General features: G+C 43.9%; 1 long non-coding RNA gene across 1 annotated transcript in view; it reads left to right on the top strand.

Annotated features, from left to right (window-relative positions):
- Positions 1 to 6,056, top strand: part of LOC310852918 — a 71,395-nt gene extending 65,339 nt beyond the window's left edge. Inside the window, exon 3 of the long non-coding RNA XR_014568434.1 lies at positions 5,973 to 6,056. This is a non-coding gene — a long non-coding RNA (uncharacterized lncRNA). The remainder of the gene's footprint in view (positions 1 to 5,972) is intronic.
- Positions 6,057 to 16,813: the final 10,757 nt, after the last annotated feature.

The raw sequence follows: 16,813 nt of genomic DNA, 5'->3' as shown, positions 1-16,813 counted from the left end.
TAATGCAGTAAAGATGGAAATGAAGCTGACAACAACTGGAACCTTCAGATGGAGAATGAATGACACCCTGTTTAAAGATGAAACAATCTACAAAAAGGCCCAAAAGACATTGAAGGACTATTTCGAGATAAATTTAAGATCAGAGGTGGAAAGAAGAATAATATGGGATGCAAGCAAGGCCGTGATGCGAGGCTTCCTGATTCAGCAAAACTCCATAAAGAAGAAACAACAGAATGAGAAGAAGGAAAAAATCTGGAATCAAATAAAAGAAGGAGAGAAGAAATTGAGGTCTAAACCTAAATCTCAGGAGATTCTAAGAGAAATAAAGTACTATCAGACTCAATATATGGAACTGGTGAACGAGGAGATAGAATGGAAAATAAAACAAATGAGGCAAAAATCATTTGAATCAGCAGATAAATGTGGGAAATTGCTATCATGGCAACTGAAAAAGAGACAAAAGCTGAACACCGTGACATCCCTAGAAGTGGATGGTAAATTTATCAATAAACCAAACGAGATTAGCAATTGTTTCCAAAGTTATTTCAAAAAGTTATATGCTCAAGGGCCAAAGAAAGAACAAGAGATTGAAGAATTCATTAAAAAATATGGACTTTCAAAGATTTCTGAAAAAAGCAAGAGGACTTTAAATGAGAAAATTACAGACCAAGAAATAGAGGGTGCCATCCAAAAAATGCAACTGGGAAAATCACCAGGACCAGATGGACTGACGGCCAGATACTACAAAGCATTGAAGGAATGGTTAATACAACCATTGAAGGAAGTATGCAACCAAATCTTAGAGGGGAAAAAGGCTCCCGAATCGTGGAAAGAGGCATTCATCTCACTTATACCAAAGTCAGAAACTGAGAAACACCAAGTTAAGAACTACCGCCCTATATCACTTTTAAATGTGGATTATAAAATTTTTGCAGAAATTTTAGCAAAAAGATTTAAAAAAGTGTTATCAGAGGAGATTCATAAAGACCAAACAGGCTTTCTCCCAGGGAGATATATGTCAGACAATGTGAGAAATATTATAGATATATTAGAACTCCTGGAGATGGAGATAAACAGAAAAGCAGTGCTGATCTTTGTGGATGCGGAGAAAGCCTTTGACAATATTTGTTGGACCTTTCTAAAGAGGAATCTCCATGGGATGGGGGTAGGCCATAACTTTGAAAATGGTATAAGTGCAATATACTCTGAACAAAAGGCTAAATTAATTGTGAACGGTATGGTTATGGATGAGATTCCAATAGAAAAAGGGACACGACAGGGATGCCCAATATCCCCTCTATTATTTATATCTGTCCTGGAGGTATTATTGAACATGATCAGAAGGGACCAGCTGGTAGAAGGGATAAGACTCGGAACTAAACATTATAAGTTAAGAGCTTTTGCAGATGATCTAGTTTTAACTCTGCAACAACCAGAAGCCAGTACGAAAAGAGCTTTAGAACTTATTGAAATATTTGGTCAAGTGGCAGGTTTTAAATTAAACAAACAAAAGACGAAGGTGCTGGGGAAAAATTTAACGATCGAGGAAAAAGATAGCTTTCAAAAAGAAACCGGTTTAGAAATAACAAAAAAGGTGAAATACCTGGGGGTGAACTTAACATCAAAAAATGTGAACCTATTTAAAGATAACTATGAGAAATGTTGGTTGGAGGTGAAGAAAGATCTCGACATATGGTCTAGGTTAAGACTCTCCTTGTTAGGCCGAATTGCTGTTATTAAGATGAATGTATTGCCGAGAGTGTTGTTTTTATTTCAGACATTACAAATTTTGGACAAAATGGACTGTTTCAAGAAGTGGCAGAAAGATATATCTAATTTTGTCTGGCAGGGCAAAAAGCCCAGAATAAAATTTAAGATTCTAACTGATGCAAAGGATAGAGGGGGCTTTGCCCTGCCGGACTTAAGACTTTATTATGAAGCAGCAGCTTTTTGCTGGCTGAAGCAATGGCTACTTCTTGAGAATACAGACATTTTAGATCTAGAAGGATATGATAACAACTTCGGTTGGCATGCATATTTATGGTATGACAAGGTAAAAGTGCATAGAGGCTTTAAAAACCATATTGTCAGGAAAGCATTGTTTAATGTATGGAATCGTTATAAAGATTTGTTGGAAAATAAAACCCCCAGGTGGTTGTCACCCCTGGAAGCTAAAGCGGTAAAAAAACTTAATATGGATTCAGACTGGCCAAAATACAGTGAAATTTTGGAATATGATGGTGAAAAGCTCAAATTACAGAGCTTGGAGAAATTAAAACCTAAAGTCAGAGACTGGTTACATCACCAGCAGATTAATGAAACGTTTAAGCAAGACAGGAAAGTAGGATTTCAGAAGGAGAGGTCAAAGTTAGAAACGGAACTATTGGAGCCCAATACTAAGAATTTGTCTAGAATGTATAATTTGCTGCTGAAATGGAACACCCAAGATGAAACAGTTAAATCAGCGATGATTAAATGGGCACAAGATATTGGTCATGACATTATGTTTGCGGACTGGGAAAGGTTATGGACCACAGGCATTAAATTTACGGCATGCACTGCCTTAAAAGAGAATATAATGAAAATGATCTATAGGTGGTACATGACCCCAGCCAGGCTAGCAAAGATATATCATTTGCCCAATAATAATTGCTGGAAGTGTAATGAACGTGAAGGAACTTTTTATCACCTTTGGTGGACCTGCCCAAAGATTAAGGCCTACTGGGAAATGATCTATAATGAAATGAAGAAAATTCTTAAGCGGACATTTGCTAAAAAACCAGAGGCTTTTCTCCTGGGCATGGTCGACCAAATGGTACCAAAGGAAGACAGAACATTCTTCATGTATGCAACCACAGCAGCAAGAATTCTACTAGCAAAATATTGGAAGAAGCAAGAACTACCCACTCTGGAAGAATGGCAGACCAAGGTGACAGAATTTATGGGATTGGCAGAGATGACCGGCAGAATCCGTGACCAGAGGAGAGAGACGGTGGAAGAGGACTGGAGAAAATTTAAAGTTTATCTTAGGAACTGTTGTAAAATTTCGGAATGCTAAAATGTCAAGGGATATAAGATAGAGAATTATAGCTGTTAAATCTTAAATTTAAATAAAATATAAAGAGAATCAGTTATGAATTGGAATGAAGGATTGCTAGAAATGCTGTCTTAAAAAAATAAGGGTGCAGTGAAGGGAAGGCTAGGGGAAGTCGTGTTATGTATGTTATTGTATGTTATGTTTTAGTATGTTATGTTATGTCATTGTATGTTATGTTATGTTTTTATTTTGTTATATTTGTGAAAATGAATAAAAAATATTTTTTTTTAAAAAAATAAACCACAGAGCCTAGGACTTGCCGATCAGAAGGTCGGCGGTTCGAATCCCCGTGACAGGGTGAGCTCCCATTGCCCAGTCCCTGGTCCTGCCAACCTAGCAGTTCAAAAGCACGTCAAAGTGCAAGTAGATAAATAGGTACCGCTCCGTTGGGAAGGTAAACGGCGTTTTGGTGCGCTGCTCTGGTTCACCGTGTCATCAAGCAGCTTAGTCATGCTGGCCACATGACCCGGAAGCTGTACCCTGGCTCCCTCGGCCAGTAAAGCGAGATGAGCGCCGCAACCCCAGAGTCGGCCACGACTGGACCTAATGGTCAGGGGTCCCTTTACCAGCCTGGAAAGCTGGTAACTGCATCTTATTAGGAGGATGCTTGCTTGTGTAAGTCCCACTAAATGGGGCTTAGGTAAAGGTAAAGGGACCCCTGACCATTAGGTCCAGTCGTGGACGATAGGTTGCGTTAGGTGGATGTGTTGTGTGGTGCCCACAATAGTTTATCCATTTTGCAAATGTGCCCTCAAAAAGTTGGCAACCCCTGGGATATTCTCTGCTTGTATCAGTGCAGCTAAGGCCATTTCTTCCCAGGCCTAGGACTTTTCCATCTATATAAGCATTCTTGACCCATCCTTGAGTATGAATTTGCATGGGATAGCCCAGGCATAGGCAAATTCAGCCCTCCAGATGTTTTGGGACTACAACTCCCATCATCCCTGACCACTGGTCCTGTTAGCTGCCTGGGCTAGCCTGACTCATGAGCTGGATGACTAAAAAAGATGACTGACAGCAATTTGTGCAATTTTGCTGGCACTTCCCCCCTAGGAAAAGTGTGGGGGCCAGCCCTAAGGTGCTACTTATTGAGCTTTTACCTCTAAGGTTGAATTGCCCCTTTCATTTTAGGTCTTAATGACATGTTTTAAAGATGGAGATTAAAATGTCCAGATCTTAGGAAATTAAAGCTTGATCAAAGATTCCATTGCATGGAGATCAGCACCATGTCAAATTCGTATTGTCATCATTGTGATTAAGAGAGGACATGAAGGATGAGCCCTCCCCTTGATTTAATCTGCAATAAATAATATGGTTGGTGTGAGGCTGTTCTAATCAAAATGAGGAGAAATTGCAACCATAAGAGGATATATCCATCCCAAAGTTTCCTCTTTCTCTCTTTTTTAATCTGCTATCCAGTGCTGTAAGCCTTTTCTTATACTAGGAATACTAAGTAGGAATAATGCAATTGACTTCAAACCTCCTCTTAATAATAAGATTTCCTGAACATATTTGGATTTTAAAAAGGAATCTTTAACATGTGGAATAACTTTCCACTAAATTGGGAAACTCAGAAAAAAACTTTTGGTCAATGTAGTGATTCACCCACCCAAATCTAACATTGAATGTTTTGGAATTCTAACATTTGCCTTCAGTTTCAAAAGGCAAGTTTGAATATCTATATTTTGTTCCAGGCAATGGAAGCTCAGATACTATTCCCCCTCCCCCCATTCAACTCTTCCTTTTTCTGTGTTTGTTGCTTGTTTCAAAGCATTATTGTTGATTTTACACATTGATGTTCCACCCTTAGTAGTAAGGAAAAAAGCCCAACCCCACACCCTACGATAACACAATATAAAAAGAAAAAAAGTATGAGGAGGAAAGAGGAAAGCAAATGTTACTTTTCTTTACTAGTTAGGCTGGTCTCTCATTTGCCTGGGAAGCAGGGAGAGTAGCCTCTCAGTGGCCAAATACAAATACAAAAAACAATAGTCTTTGCTCCAACTGGGAAGCATATCCTAACTGGGAGCCCTACACTAGCTCTGCTACTGCCCCACATTCCCCAGAAAGAAAATCATGGCAAGAGAAAGTCCAACCTTGCTCCATCGTTCGGCTAGGTAAGGAGGAACTGTAGGCAGCTTGCTTCTCCCTTCTCTGCATGAAAGAATATTTCGCTCCAACTGCCCATTACTTGGGACGCCAGAGCTGAACAGAAACACACTCTGACCAATGTCGTAAGCCAGGTGATCTAAGTGTTGAGATTTCCATTCCACCTTAAGGAGCAGGCATGGAACTGTTGCGTGTCACATGTCTGTTTACATTCCAGCACAGCTTGCTGGGAACTTCCGTTGTCTATTGCTTTTGCTTCTCTCTGAGAAGAAAAAGAGAGAGACGACATGTTTCTTTGTCCTGATTTATGATGAATAAATCCATAGTTGTAGTATGCTTCCACAAGCCTCACGCCTATTCTGTGTGCGCAGTTTGCTCTGCTGAAATAGCTTTGAAACCTGGGTCACTGATGTACATTGGAGCAGAGGCTGATGGGTCTTCGCAACAGGACGGCTGGAAGGAGATGACCCAGCTGGGGCTAGCCAGCTGGCCTTGCGACCCTTTGCAGGCCAACACTAAGGCCGCTGGGAGGCTCTTCCTCTTGCTCCCAAGAAAGAACATCAGCATCCACAAATGTATAGTGGTGAACATTTGGGCAAAAATTAAAAATCCTACCACCACTTAGATGCTCACTGAGTCTGCTCAGTCTGCTATTCAATTGCTAACTGAATAGTTTCAAGGCCCCTGCTCTGCTCTCCATTCTTAGGCTTCCTTATCATAGCATCATAGAGTCAGAAGGGTATCTGAGGATCATCTACTAGGTAAGGTAAAGGACCCCTGGACAGTTAAGTCCAGTCAAAGGAGACTATGGGGTTGCGGCACTCATCTCACTTTCAGGCTGAGGGAGCTGCCATTTGTCCACAAACAGCTTTCTGGGTCATAGAAGAAGAACTAAACAGCTTCTAGCACAATGGAACACCAGAGCGCATGGAAATACCATTTACCTTCCCGCCACAGTGGTACCTATTTATCTACTTGCACTGGTGTGCTTTCAAACTGCTAGGTCGGCAGGAGCTGGGACAGAGCAATGGGAGCTCACACTGTCACAAGGATTCAAACCGCTGACCTTCTGATTGGCAAGCCCAAGAGGCTCAGTGGTTTAGACCACAGCGCCACCCGCTTCCCATATCATCTAGTCTACCCCCTGAAATGCAGGAATATGCAGCTGTCCCATGCGGGGATCGAACCTGTGAACTTGGCGTTATCAGTGCCATGCTCAAAGCAACGGAGCTATCTCAGAGCAGGTAGTCCTTCAAACAGAGGATGCCTTCAAACAGAAGACTCTGTAAAGCAGGACATGGGATCACCCTGGACAAACAGGAGTTACCTCCATAAATATGCTGCCAACACTACTCTTCCACTTGAGGAAGAAGTATTGCCTCACAAGAACTGCCCTGGTATAAGATGGGATGCCCTGGCGCTCACTTTTGCCATTAAAGAAGATCTCAGGTAGGAGAACTGGGCAAAACTGTGCTAAGTCTGTGCACTTAGACTGTGCACTTAGTCTAAGGGTTAATCCAGTCCTGTGGCCTGGAGCCAGCTTGGTCCCCGTCCCACCGTCCCCTGACCACCTCCTCAGTGGAATTGCTTGAAGTAACAACTCTATTCCTGCTCTCCACATTCCCCATTCCTATTTTAGTTGCAAAATGACTCAATGAAATAAGGACAGAATATTCTTGCCCAGCTGGCTCCGTGCTCTCCTTCTATTTAATCATGAAGAATAATGAATCAGAGACAATTGTAGTGTTAAAATCCAAATGTAGAAATTTGCTGCCCTTACTAATGAGAGAAAAATATAGTGGACCACTGGCCTAAAGGTTTCTGCAGTGATTCCTTTGTAGCTTAGAGTGCATTAAAATGGCTTTATTCAGCAAGATAAGTTAATTCTTTATGACCTTTATAAGCTGTTTAGCCCAGAACTCGGGGACATCTCCTCCTTAAGATTAAATTTTTAAATCCTTTTAGCTCACAATTGCTAAGCCTTTTTGTTTGAAAAGAAACATCCAAAATCTATAAAGAAATTCTGTTTGTGACAATTATTGTCAGGGTAATGATTAGCTAACATGGCACTTTTAGTTTTTAGTGGGTCTGTCTCTACAATGCTAATCTAATAAAGTTCCCTTTCCCTTAATGCAAAAGTTGCATTCGGCATGCATCATTCCTGGTCACTATTGCCCGCATTTGCAAATTCTTGGGGGGAACAAATCGAATTGCCACTGATGTCATCTCCCTTGCAAAGTCACCTGTTGCTGAATCTGGAGAGGAGGAAATGCCATGACTGTGTCACAAGAAGCCAATCACCAAAGTCCCTAGAAACAGTAAAATATAGGAAAACAGCAACAAAGCTGACCACTTAGGCATCACCAAAAAAGGGGTGGGTGGGGAATGTATCATTATAACAAAGGATGAACAAATACACTGATGTCGCATAAAATCTGCAAATGCTGATTTATATATTTAGGTGGAAACTTGGGCTGTGGATACACCATACATTTAACGCAACCCCCCTCAAGAATCCTGGGAACTTTAGTTTATTAAGGCTATTGTGAATTGTAGCTTTGTGAAGGGGCAAACTACAGTTCTCAGGATTCTTGGTGTGTGTGTGCTTTCAATTGCTTTGAGGTTTCTTCGTACAATCAAATTAACAACAACAACAATTGAAGGCATCTTCAGATGGAGGGCTTGCTGTTGTTGTTTAGTCATTTAGTCGTGTCCGACTCTTTGTGACCCCATGGACCAGAGCATGCCAGGCACTCCTGTTTTCCACTGCCTCCCGCAGTTTGGTCAAATTCATGCTGGTAGCTTCGAGAACACTGTCCAACCATCTCATCCTCTGTCGTCCCCTTTCTCCTTGTGCCCTCCATCTTTCCCAACATCAGGGTCTTTTCTAGGGAGTCTTCTCTTCTCATGAGGTGGCCAAAGTATTGGAGCCTCAGCTTCAGGATCTGTCCTTCCAGTGAGCACTCAGGGCTGATTTCCTTCAGAATGGATAGGTTTGTTCTTCTTGCAGTCCATGGGACTCTCAAGAGTCTCCTCCAGCACCATAATTCAAAAGCATCAATTCTTCGGCGATCAGCCTTCTTTATGGTCCAGCTCTCACTTCCATACATCACTACTGGGAAAACCATAGCTTTAACTATATGGACCTTTGTTGGCAAGGTGATGTCGCTGCTTTTTAAGATGCTGTCTAGATGGAGGGCAGTCCTCTGTAAACTAGGCCACTCAAAAAATAGCAGAACAGTTCAGAAGTTTTCCAGTCAGCCTCCAGCATCTTCAGTTAAGGGAGACAATGGATATGCCTTTTGGGGAGAGAGTTACAGCGCCTGCTGTGGCTGTAGAGACTGATATGGGAGAGACATGTTCTGTTGCAGCTGGGGCAAATGAAAGCATCCAGTTGTGCTGCTGCAGATGCACCATGGCGTTTCTTCTCTCTGTGCTTCTCCCAGTGGTCATTCCTCCTCTGGCCACTTCTGTGGATACGTGATCTGACTGTCTTCCTCCAGGCACTGAGATCATCTGCAAGGGATTCCCACATGGTAGGGTTGAGGTTGCTAGCCTTCATGTCTTGTTACTGATCATATATATGCTTGGATGGAGGTTCTGAGTGGGGGACACCGCCCACAAATTTCCTTTGATCTTACTGGTTGCCACTCAGCTATAGGAAATAAGCTGGGTGCAAAATGATTTCAAGAGTGGCAGCACTATTGATCGTATCGGGGGGAAACAAAACAAAGCACCGCCAGTGTTCCCTTAGCAGACTGTACTGTAGTGTCACCACAAAAAAAGATCTCAAGACCGTTATTTACTGGAAATAGAAGAACAAGGCAGCAATCGATTTGTGCGACTGAAGATTTATGTCTCTATTGCCCACTATATACCTCACTATTTGTTCTAACTTCATAGAAAGATAATTTAATACATAAGGAAAAGTGGTTTTTTCTCAGTATGTTTTGCTTCTTTTTTGGCATCCCTTCAGAGGAACTCTGGAAATCAATAACTTGGATGTACGTGTGTGTGGGTGTAGCTCCTAGGTCTGCAGTCACGATTTATGCTCCTGTGTCAGTTGTGCTGGGCTGTGTCTCTTCAGCCATTGACTTGCAAATATGTTCATCCGATAATATTTATAAAAGCCCCACAGAAAGATGGGCACTCAAGCAGGTAGCTCACTTCTTTTCAGCTTAATTGTCAAAGGCCGGGAAAAACAGAGATGCTTCAGCTGGTGTCCTTCCCTGACAATAATATTCCAGACCCCTCAACTGTTCCAATTTCAGCAGGACATCCTGGAATTACAGAAGGCACCCCAGCTTCTAACTGGATCCCAGGATGTCCCAGTTTTGTGCTCTCGTGCTCTCGCACAAATCAGCCAGCTCACACCACATGAAAAGACAAGTGTCCCGATTTTGATCCGGCTCAGTGTCAGCCCAGATGGCTCAGTTGGTTAGAGCATTGTGCTGATAACACCAAGGTAGCAGGTTTGATCCCCATATGGGACAGCTGCATAGTCCTGCATTGCAGGGAGTTGGACTAGATGATCCTCGGGGTCCCTTCCAACTCTACAATTCTATGATTCTATGATCAGCAGGAAATTGGAGGATATGCCATTCCATAAACAGGGAGCCACCACTGAGAAGACCAGTTCTTGGGTGGCCACTGTGGAGGAGGTACATGGATTGTTTCCTTAAAAAACATTGGCAAGGGAGACTCATAGATGGATGAAAAGAGGGCAGAGCTCCATGAACAACTGCTTCTTTTCCCACCCAGATCCAGCCCTAGACTGGTGAAGCGTGCCTTTGGCAAGTGAATCTGTCAATTTCATTTTCTGATTTCCCAATAAACACATAAAAGGCAAAGGTAAAGGGACCCCTGACCATTAGGTCCAGTCGTGACCGACTCTGGGGTTGCAGCGCTCATCTCGCTTTATTGGCTGAGGGAGCCGGCGTACAGCTTCCAGGTCATGTGGCCAGCATGACTAAGCCGCTTCTGGCGAACCAGAGCAGCGCACGGAAATGCCGTTTACCTTCCCAGCGGAGCGGTACCTCTTTATCTACTTGCACTTTGACATGCTTTCAAACTGCTAGGTTGGCAGGAGCAGGGAGCGAGCAACGGGAGCTCACCCCGTCACGGGGATTTGAACCGCCGACCTTCTGATCGGCAAGTCCTAGGCTCTGTGGTTTAACCCACAGCGCCACCCGCGTCCCACAGAATAAACACATACCTGTAGGCAATTTCGCCTAATATGCACATTGTTGCAAAGTGTTTTCCCCAATATAATGCATTTCCCCCCGATTATTTTCTCTAGTATACCTGTATTGTCATGCACACTTTAATTAGTTTATTATTATTTAAAAAATGGAAGATTGCATCACAAAATTTGCAAAGTAGGTTTGCATTAAAATGTGGATGAGACCAAATCTTCCTCTTGGCCCCATCACCTGCAATCCCTAGCCAGCAGCCAGGGAGGGAAGAGACAGCGAAACAACAACCCCCAATAAAAAAACAACCAACCAAAGGAAACAAAGCTTCAACTTGATACTAAAAGATAAATATCAATAGTAAAGTCATTGTGAAACAACAGAATACATGATGCATTTTGACTGATGACAACCTTTCTTGGGGGCACAAGGTTATCTCCTTGATAGGCATGAAATGTGTTGGGAATTTTATTGTTTCACAAGGGCTACTGTAAGACTCTGATATCTCTGAGTACCATTTTGAACCTTTGCCTTTTCATTTGCTCTTCAGAGACCACCTCCATTTGCTCAAATACCTTTCGAATTCCTTTAAAAAAAACCGCACTTCAAGTTTATAACTTTGAAGCACTATTTGCATGCACAATGCAAATTTCATATAAGACAGGATACCTTTTACAGCTCGAGATCTACAATCCCTTGTGAACAGGCTTCTGAAGACTTCAAGCTTGGAGTGGCCGAGGGCAAAAGTGGACAGGGCAACAGATGTCACTCTTTCTTCTTCTTTCTTAAATGACATTCCAGCCATTGCGGGTGGGGATAGATGCTTACAAAACACATATCGACCAGCAAGAGATAATATCACAGCTCAGCTGCCCATAACAGTCAGGCAAAGTGTTTCCGGAGGTGTGGGGCAGAATGGAAGTGAATCTGTAGCCAGTCAAGGATGTGAGCCAGGGATGTGGGCATCATTCAGAAATGCCCTCCCCACCTTTCTCATGCCACCGATGCATGTGGAAGAACATTTTGCTGTGCCTTTGCTCAGAGGAGGAGCATATGCACCTCCGTACTGCCCAGCGCTGGCACACTCCCAAGGGGTTCGGGGTGTGGAGGTTACCCTCTGTGATGGCCTGGAACTTGGGCTCAGACTCGGAACCAGAGGAGTCTCAGTCCACACCGGATCCTTTGCCTCAAGAACCAAGTCTGCGGCCTGATTCTGAAGAGCCCCAGTCTGCACAGATTGCCCTGCAACAAGCACCAGCTGGGCCGAGTCAGGGGCCTGAGCCTGCCCTGGCTCCAGATGTGGGGATTACCTCGTTGCCTTCAGCCGGGCAATCACTTACAGCTGCTCTGCTACCGGTTGGGTCAGGAGAGGCTGAGGCAGCCTCTGGGTCTAGTAACCCACCGACGTCTCCTGAGCTGCAGAGACTAAGGACTAAGAGAAGAAGAGACCTGAGTACTCGCAGGAGGAGTGCTCGCCTTTGGGTGAAACAGGGAGGTGAGTCACCGGGGGATCAGGATCGGCCGTTACCCCAACAGAGATAAAAGGATGTCGGACCCCACTCCAGGTTGCAGGAGCAACATTGCTGTTTGCTGGAACCTGCCTGAGACCCTGTGCCTGAACTTGCCTGGTTTTCTGCCTCGTGACCTACCTTGGCCCTGTTGGACTGACTCCTAGTGGAACCCTTGGATTCGGGACTGGACCTGGACCGCATTATTCAGGTTACCCCTGGGCCCAGCACACTCTCCCAGATGTGGGATAGCTGCTTGGGTGCAAGGAGCGCCCTGCACACCCTGCAGCCGGGGGCAGAGTGAGCCACCGATGGCGCACATTTGGTGTCAAAATGGAGGGGGAGGGGGGCAAAGCGGCACAGCTCCTCTCTTCTCCCGACGGTTCGAGGTAGGCTTCGGAGTCGCGGGCGGACACCCGGGGCGGACCACCCCCACTGCACCCCCCTTCCTCTGCCCCTGCCTTTGCTTCAACCACGAGGCATAAGCATGTCCTGTTTTTCAGAGTCTTCTAGCAACAAAGTTGTCCCCGACAATCAGTGTAGCATATTTTGTGCTTCCACCCACAGCAGGTTTTTGTTTTTTTCTGCAGGTGTGTCAAGGAGGCCTATGCATATGGTACAAACTAGAGAATTGGACTGAGACTACCCATGACAATGTCCTCTAAAAGCGTGGGGGAAGAGAATTGATAGACCACCAAGATTACTCATGATTGCCAAGGAATTACCCAACGCTTAACTTAATTAACTTAACGCTTACAAAGATTTTACAAGGGATCTTGCAATGAGTTCTGTCGGTGCATTCGCTGATGACTCGCCATCCCAGTAATACATGCAAATGCGCTAATTGCAGCCTGCTATTGTGAACGTGGCCTCCCCATTAAAATTGCTTCCCAAGCATGTTTGGCACCTGCCACTATGCCAGAAGCAATCAGATCTTTTCTCTGGGCGAGCAAATCACTATGAAGTCTCTTCAGTCTCTCCGCTGTGCAGGAAACTTATCGTAGCACAACATTACCTGCGCCCTTTGCACTTGTGGTGTTTCAGCAATCTTCCTGTCTGATGCCATTTGCTTTCTTCACCATGACTAAGCCATCTGCAATTACATTCAAAACAAACTCAGCTATTCATGCCATATTTAGCAGACGTGCGTTCCAGCACTTAACTCACTGGATAAGGAGACATGTTCTGGGAGTCTCCAGTTCCAACGTCTACTGAGCTGCATTCTTTTCAGCTTTATCCCTCGCCCCCACCCCCAAACATGGTATGTCATTCAAGTTGTTGCAAGAATTACTGGTCTGCATCTGTTTCCTAAGAGGTAGCTGCATCCATCTCTTTCAGGAAATAAACTTAAAAAGACTTGGGGCACCTTACATGCCACATTTATTATGACACAAGCTTTTTCATGGACTGCAGTCTACTTCATCAGAGGCGTTAAGTGTTAAGACATGTGTAGATGTATAGATATATGCAAGCACACATGGTTTGGTAGGAAGATTGCAAATAGTGAGCAAAAGAAGTGCAGAAAAGTCCAGGCAGTGATAATTATATGATTAACAGCGGCTATTCTCAAAACGCAGCTGTGTTGATAACATCCTGAGATGGCATCCTGGCACCAGCAGGTCAATTGGCATACGTGGTATAATATCTTTTTATCCATTGTGGTGATTCGCTTTACAAGTGTAAGATAGATAAGATAAACTTTAGCCACATTAACCAAAGGCCATAGCGCCATAAAACAAGCAATATATACAGATAAAATATATACAAATAAAAAAGACAGCAATGGGTAAAAGGGGCAATCAAATGGCCAAGATTATCGTTCAGATAGTGGCCCTTAATCTCATTGCACCCTCGTTTACAAGTGTATGTGAAGCGCAGTGGCGGAGCAAGCCAATCAGGCACATGGGGCGGCGCCAGCTGCCCACAGGGGCGGGGCCAACCAGGGTAGGACGTTTGCAGGCCTCCAGAGTCTGCCTGGCTCCTCCCACTACAGCTGGGGAAGAGGCAGCGGACTGACCGTTTGGGGCCTGCAGAGAGATGTGTGGCTCGGGCTCAATGCGGACCCCGCGGTGAGTGCCACCTGGCATTTTGTCACCCCCTTCAGTAGTGACACTCGGGGTGGACTGCCCTCACCACCACCCCCTTCATCCGCTCCTGGTGAAGCATTTTGAATCACTATGAAAATGGCAAGGGCGTGATAAAGCCAAAGCTGAACACGTTTAGTTTCCCATGGATTGCATCAAGCATTTGCTTAAATAACTTCTGTTGAAGTCGACAGAAAGACTGGTATGCTTAATTTTGCCTGGACAATGTCCAGATGACGTACATCAGGCAATTTGCATTTGTTTCTTTTTTAAAAAATTTGCATGGTTTGTATCTACATAGATAGATAGATCATAGATAGATGATAGATAGATAGAACAGAAAGGAGTGAAAATCTCATGACGTAAGTCCCTTGCATGTGTATCACAGCCTATACAGTCATACTTCGTGTCGCTTTCTGCTCTTGTTATGGACTTTCAGCTTACGAACGTGTCAAACTTGGAAGTGTTTACTTCCAGGTTTGCCACCTGCACATATGCAGAAGCTATCTGCGTGCTTTGCGCACGCGCAGAAGCACTCAATTGTGCCGTGCACATGTGCAGAAGAGGTGCTCTAGTTGTGGATTTTTTGGGGTGCGAACAGCACCCCAAAATGGATTAAACTAGAGGTACCACTGTATATCATTGTTGATTCTGAGTATACATCAGAACTGCTATTCAAACGTTAGTAAGAATTCCATAACTTGATGTTCAGAATTTGTTTTTTTATAAGATATTTATTAAAGATTTTCTTAATACAATAGAAAAAACAAACAAAATAACCTATAACTTTACAATAGCCATATTTTCTTCACTTCTTTGGACTTCCTCGCGTCTCTCGTTCCTGCGTTCCAAGTTTATCAAACTTTACCCAGCAATTTATCACCTTGTTACAATTCTTATTTTATAATTTCCCAATATTGTGTCCCTAATTTTAGATAACTTTACCCAGACCTTAAAAGCTTAATTTTAGCATAATATTTATCCAAAATTTATCTTTTCTTATATTTCCACTTATCTTCATATTCCTTCCGACTAACTTAATGGTGCCATATTATTTATAATCTTGCATCTTGGTGTTCAGAATTTGGAACAGATTTTGGATCAACTCCTAGGAAAGGGGTGGACTACTTTTATTGCCACATCCCTTCCAAGGTTACCTTTTGGGGGGCTGGGCTGCAGCCCAATGTGGATTGAGTTTTCCACCCCTTGCGAATCACAAAAATACTGGGTCAAGGGCTGTGGGCACCCCTAGGGCTATATAGGTTGGCCATTGCTGGCCTACTGCTGTTCCAGAAGGTATGTGAAGGATCTGGACAGACGATGCTCTAATCCTGCCAAACTGCTTTGGGAACAGGCCAGTAAAACCTCTTTATGCTGCTCCCTCACCACTGGCCTTTTATTTTCCTATCTTAGCACAAATAAGAAAAAGAATTTGTATAGATTGCCTCCACCACTAATAAAATGGTCCAATTTATTTCTTCTGCTGCCAAACGAAAAACCTGCAGACAGAGAAGGAGAGAGACTGTGTGGGAAGGTTCAAATGAAAGGAGTTAAATGCTTCATGCATTAGAGTTGGGTGATGAAGCCTCTGATTAATATAATTAAAAGCCCCATTTAATTGCATTACCTTCCATTAGCTTCCACTGTATTTTCTTTCTTTTTTTCCTGCCCTAAGCCTCTCCTGTGTTTCTGACGTGAGCACTGATTCCCCCCCCCCCCACGTCCATGCTTTGTTCAAAGGAGATTGCAGCCTCCAAATGGCACCTTTCATCAATCTCCTATTAATTAGCTAAATGCCGCATCATATTATGCACCCCGGCATTCTATCGAGGCAGCTCTCTAATGCGAGCAGACCTCATGATCTGCTCCAGCTCTTCTTCAAGGCTGGTCATTGGTATTCTAGGATAAGTAGGCTTACTGTAATTTGAAATTGGTCTGCCGTCCCATTAGGAATCGGCCCAATCAATACCGAGTGAATTAGAGTTTCAGTGATCTGATTAACTCCCCATTATTTTCTACACGGGCTGATTTAGAATGCATGATGAGACAATATCCCGGTTTCTTTGCTTTCTCCCAGTTTAAATGGGACGTGGGCATCTGAGGAAGCGGTGTCTGGGCGCATTTGATTTGGCTGGACTGCAAAAAAAGGAAAGAAAAAAAGCCAAACAGCATAAGCACCTGCCTTATCACGCTAGCTGTAAGTGACTGAAGACTGCTTTGCTGAGAACACAAAGAATGAGGGGCAGCAGGAACAAAACATCCAGACTGGTTGGTGGCAACAGACCTTAGCTGAGTTTGATTATCTCAATCACTCCCTGTTTCCAGGGTCCAGGCTGTGGGTGCCGACAAATATGTAGTCAAACCATCACCACCCACTTAGAAGACGTAAGTCTCAACAGCAAGCCAAGGGAAACCTCAAGGTCTGCAAACATTTCTTTGGGAAACATGCCCTGGGCAGCAAACCCCCTAGTAAGGACTCTGTGCTCATTGAATGGGGATGGACGCCATGCCGGCACCTTCTGTTTAAAGCACTATTATACCATTTTCAAAAGGGACATGGGTGGCGCTGTGGGTTAAACCACAGAGCCTAGGACTTGCTGATCAGGAGGTCGGCGGTTTGAATCCCTGTGACGGGGTGAGCTCCCGTTGCTCAGTCCCTGCTCCTGCCAACCTAGAAGTTCGAAAGCATGTCAAAGTGCAAGTAGATAAATAGGTACCACTCCGGCGGGAAGGTAAACGGCATTTCCATGTGCTGCTCTGGTTCGCCAGAAGCAGCTTAGTCATGCTGGCCACATGACCCGGAAGCTGTATGCCGGCTCCCGC

Source organism: Podarcis gaigeae (genome assembly GCF_964106915.1).
Source record: "Podarcis gaigeae genome assembly, chromosome: 9".
In the NCBI taxonomy this organism is placed as follows: domain Eukaryota; kingdom Metazoa; phylum Chordata; class Lepidosauria; order Squamata; family Lacertidae; genus Podarcis; species Podarcis gaigeae.
The sequence above is the reverse complement of the archived record's forward strand: the minus strand, read 5'-3'. Positions and strand labels throughout refer to the sequence as shown.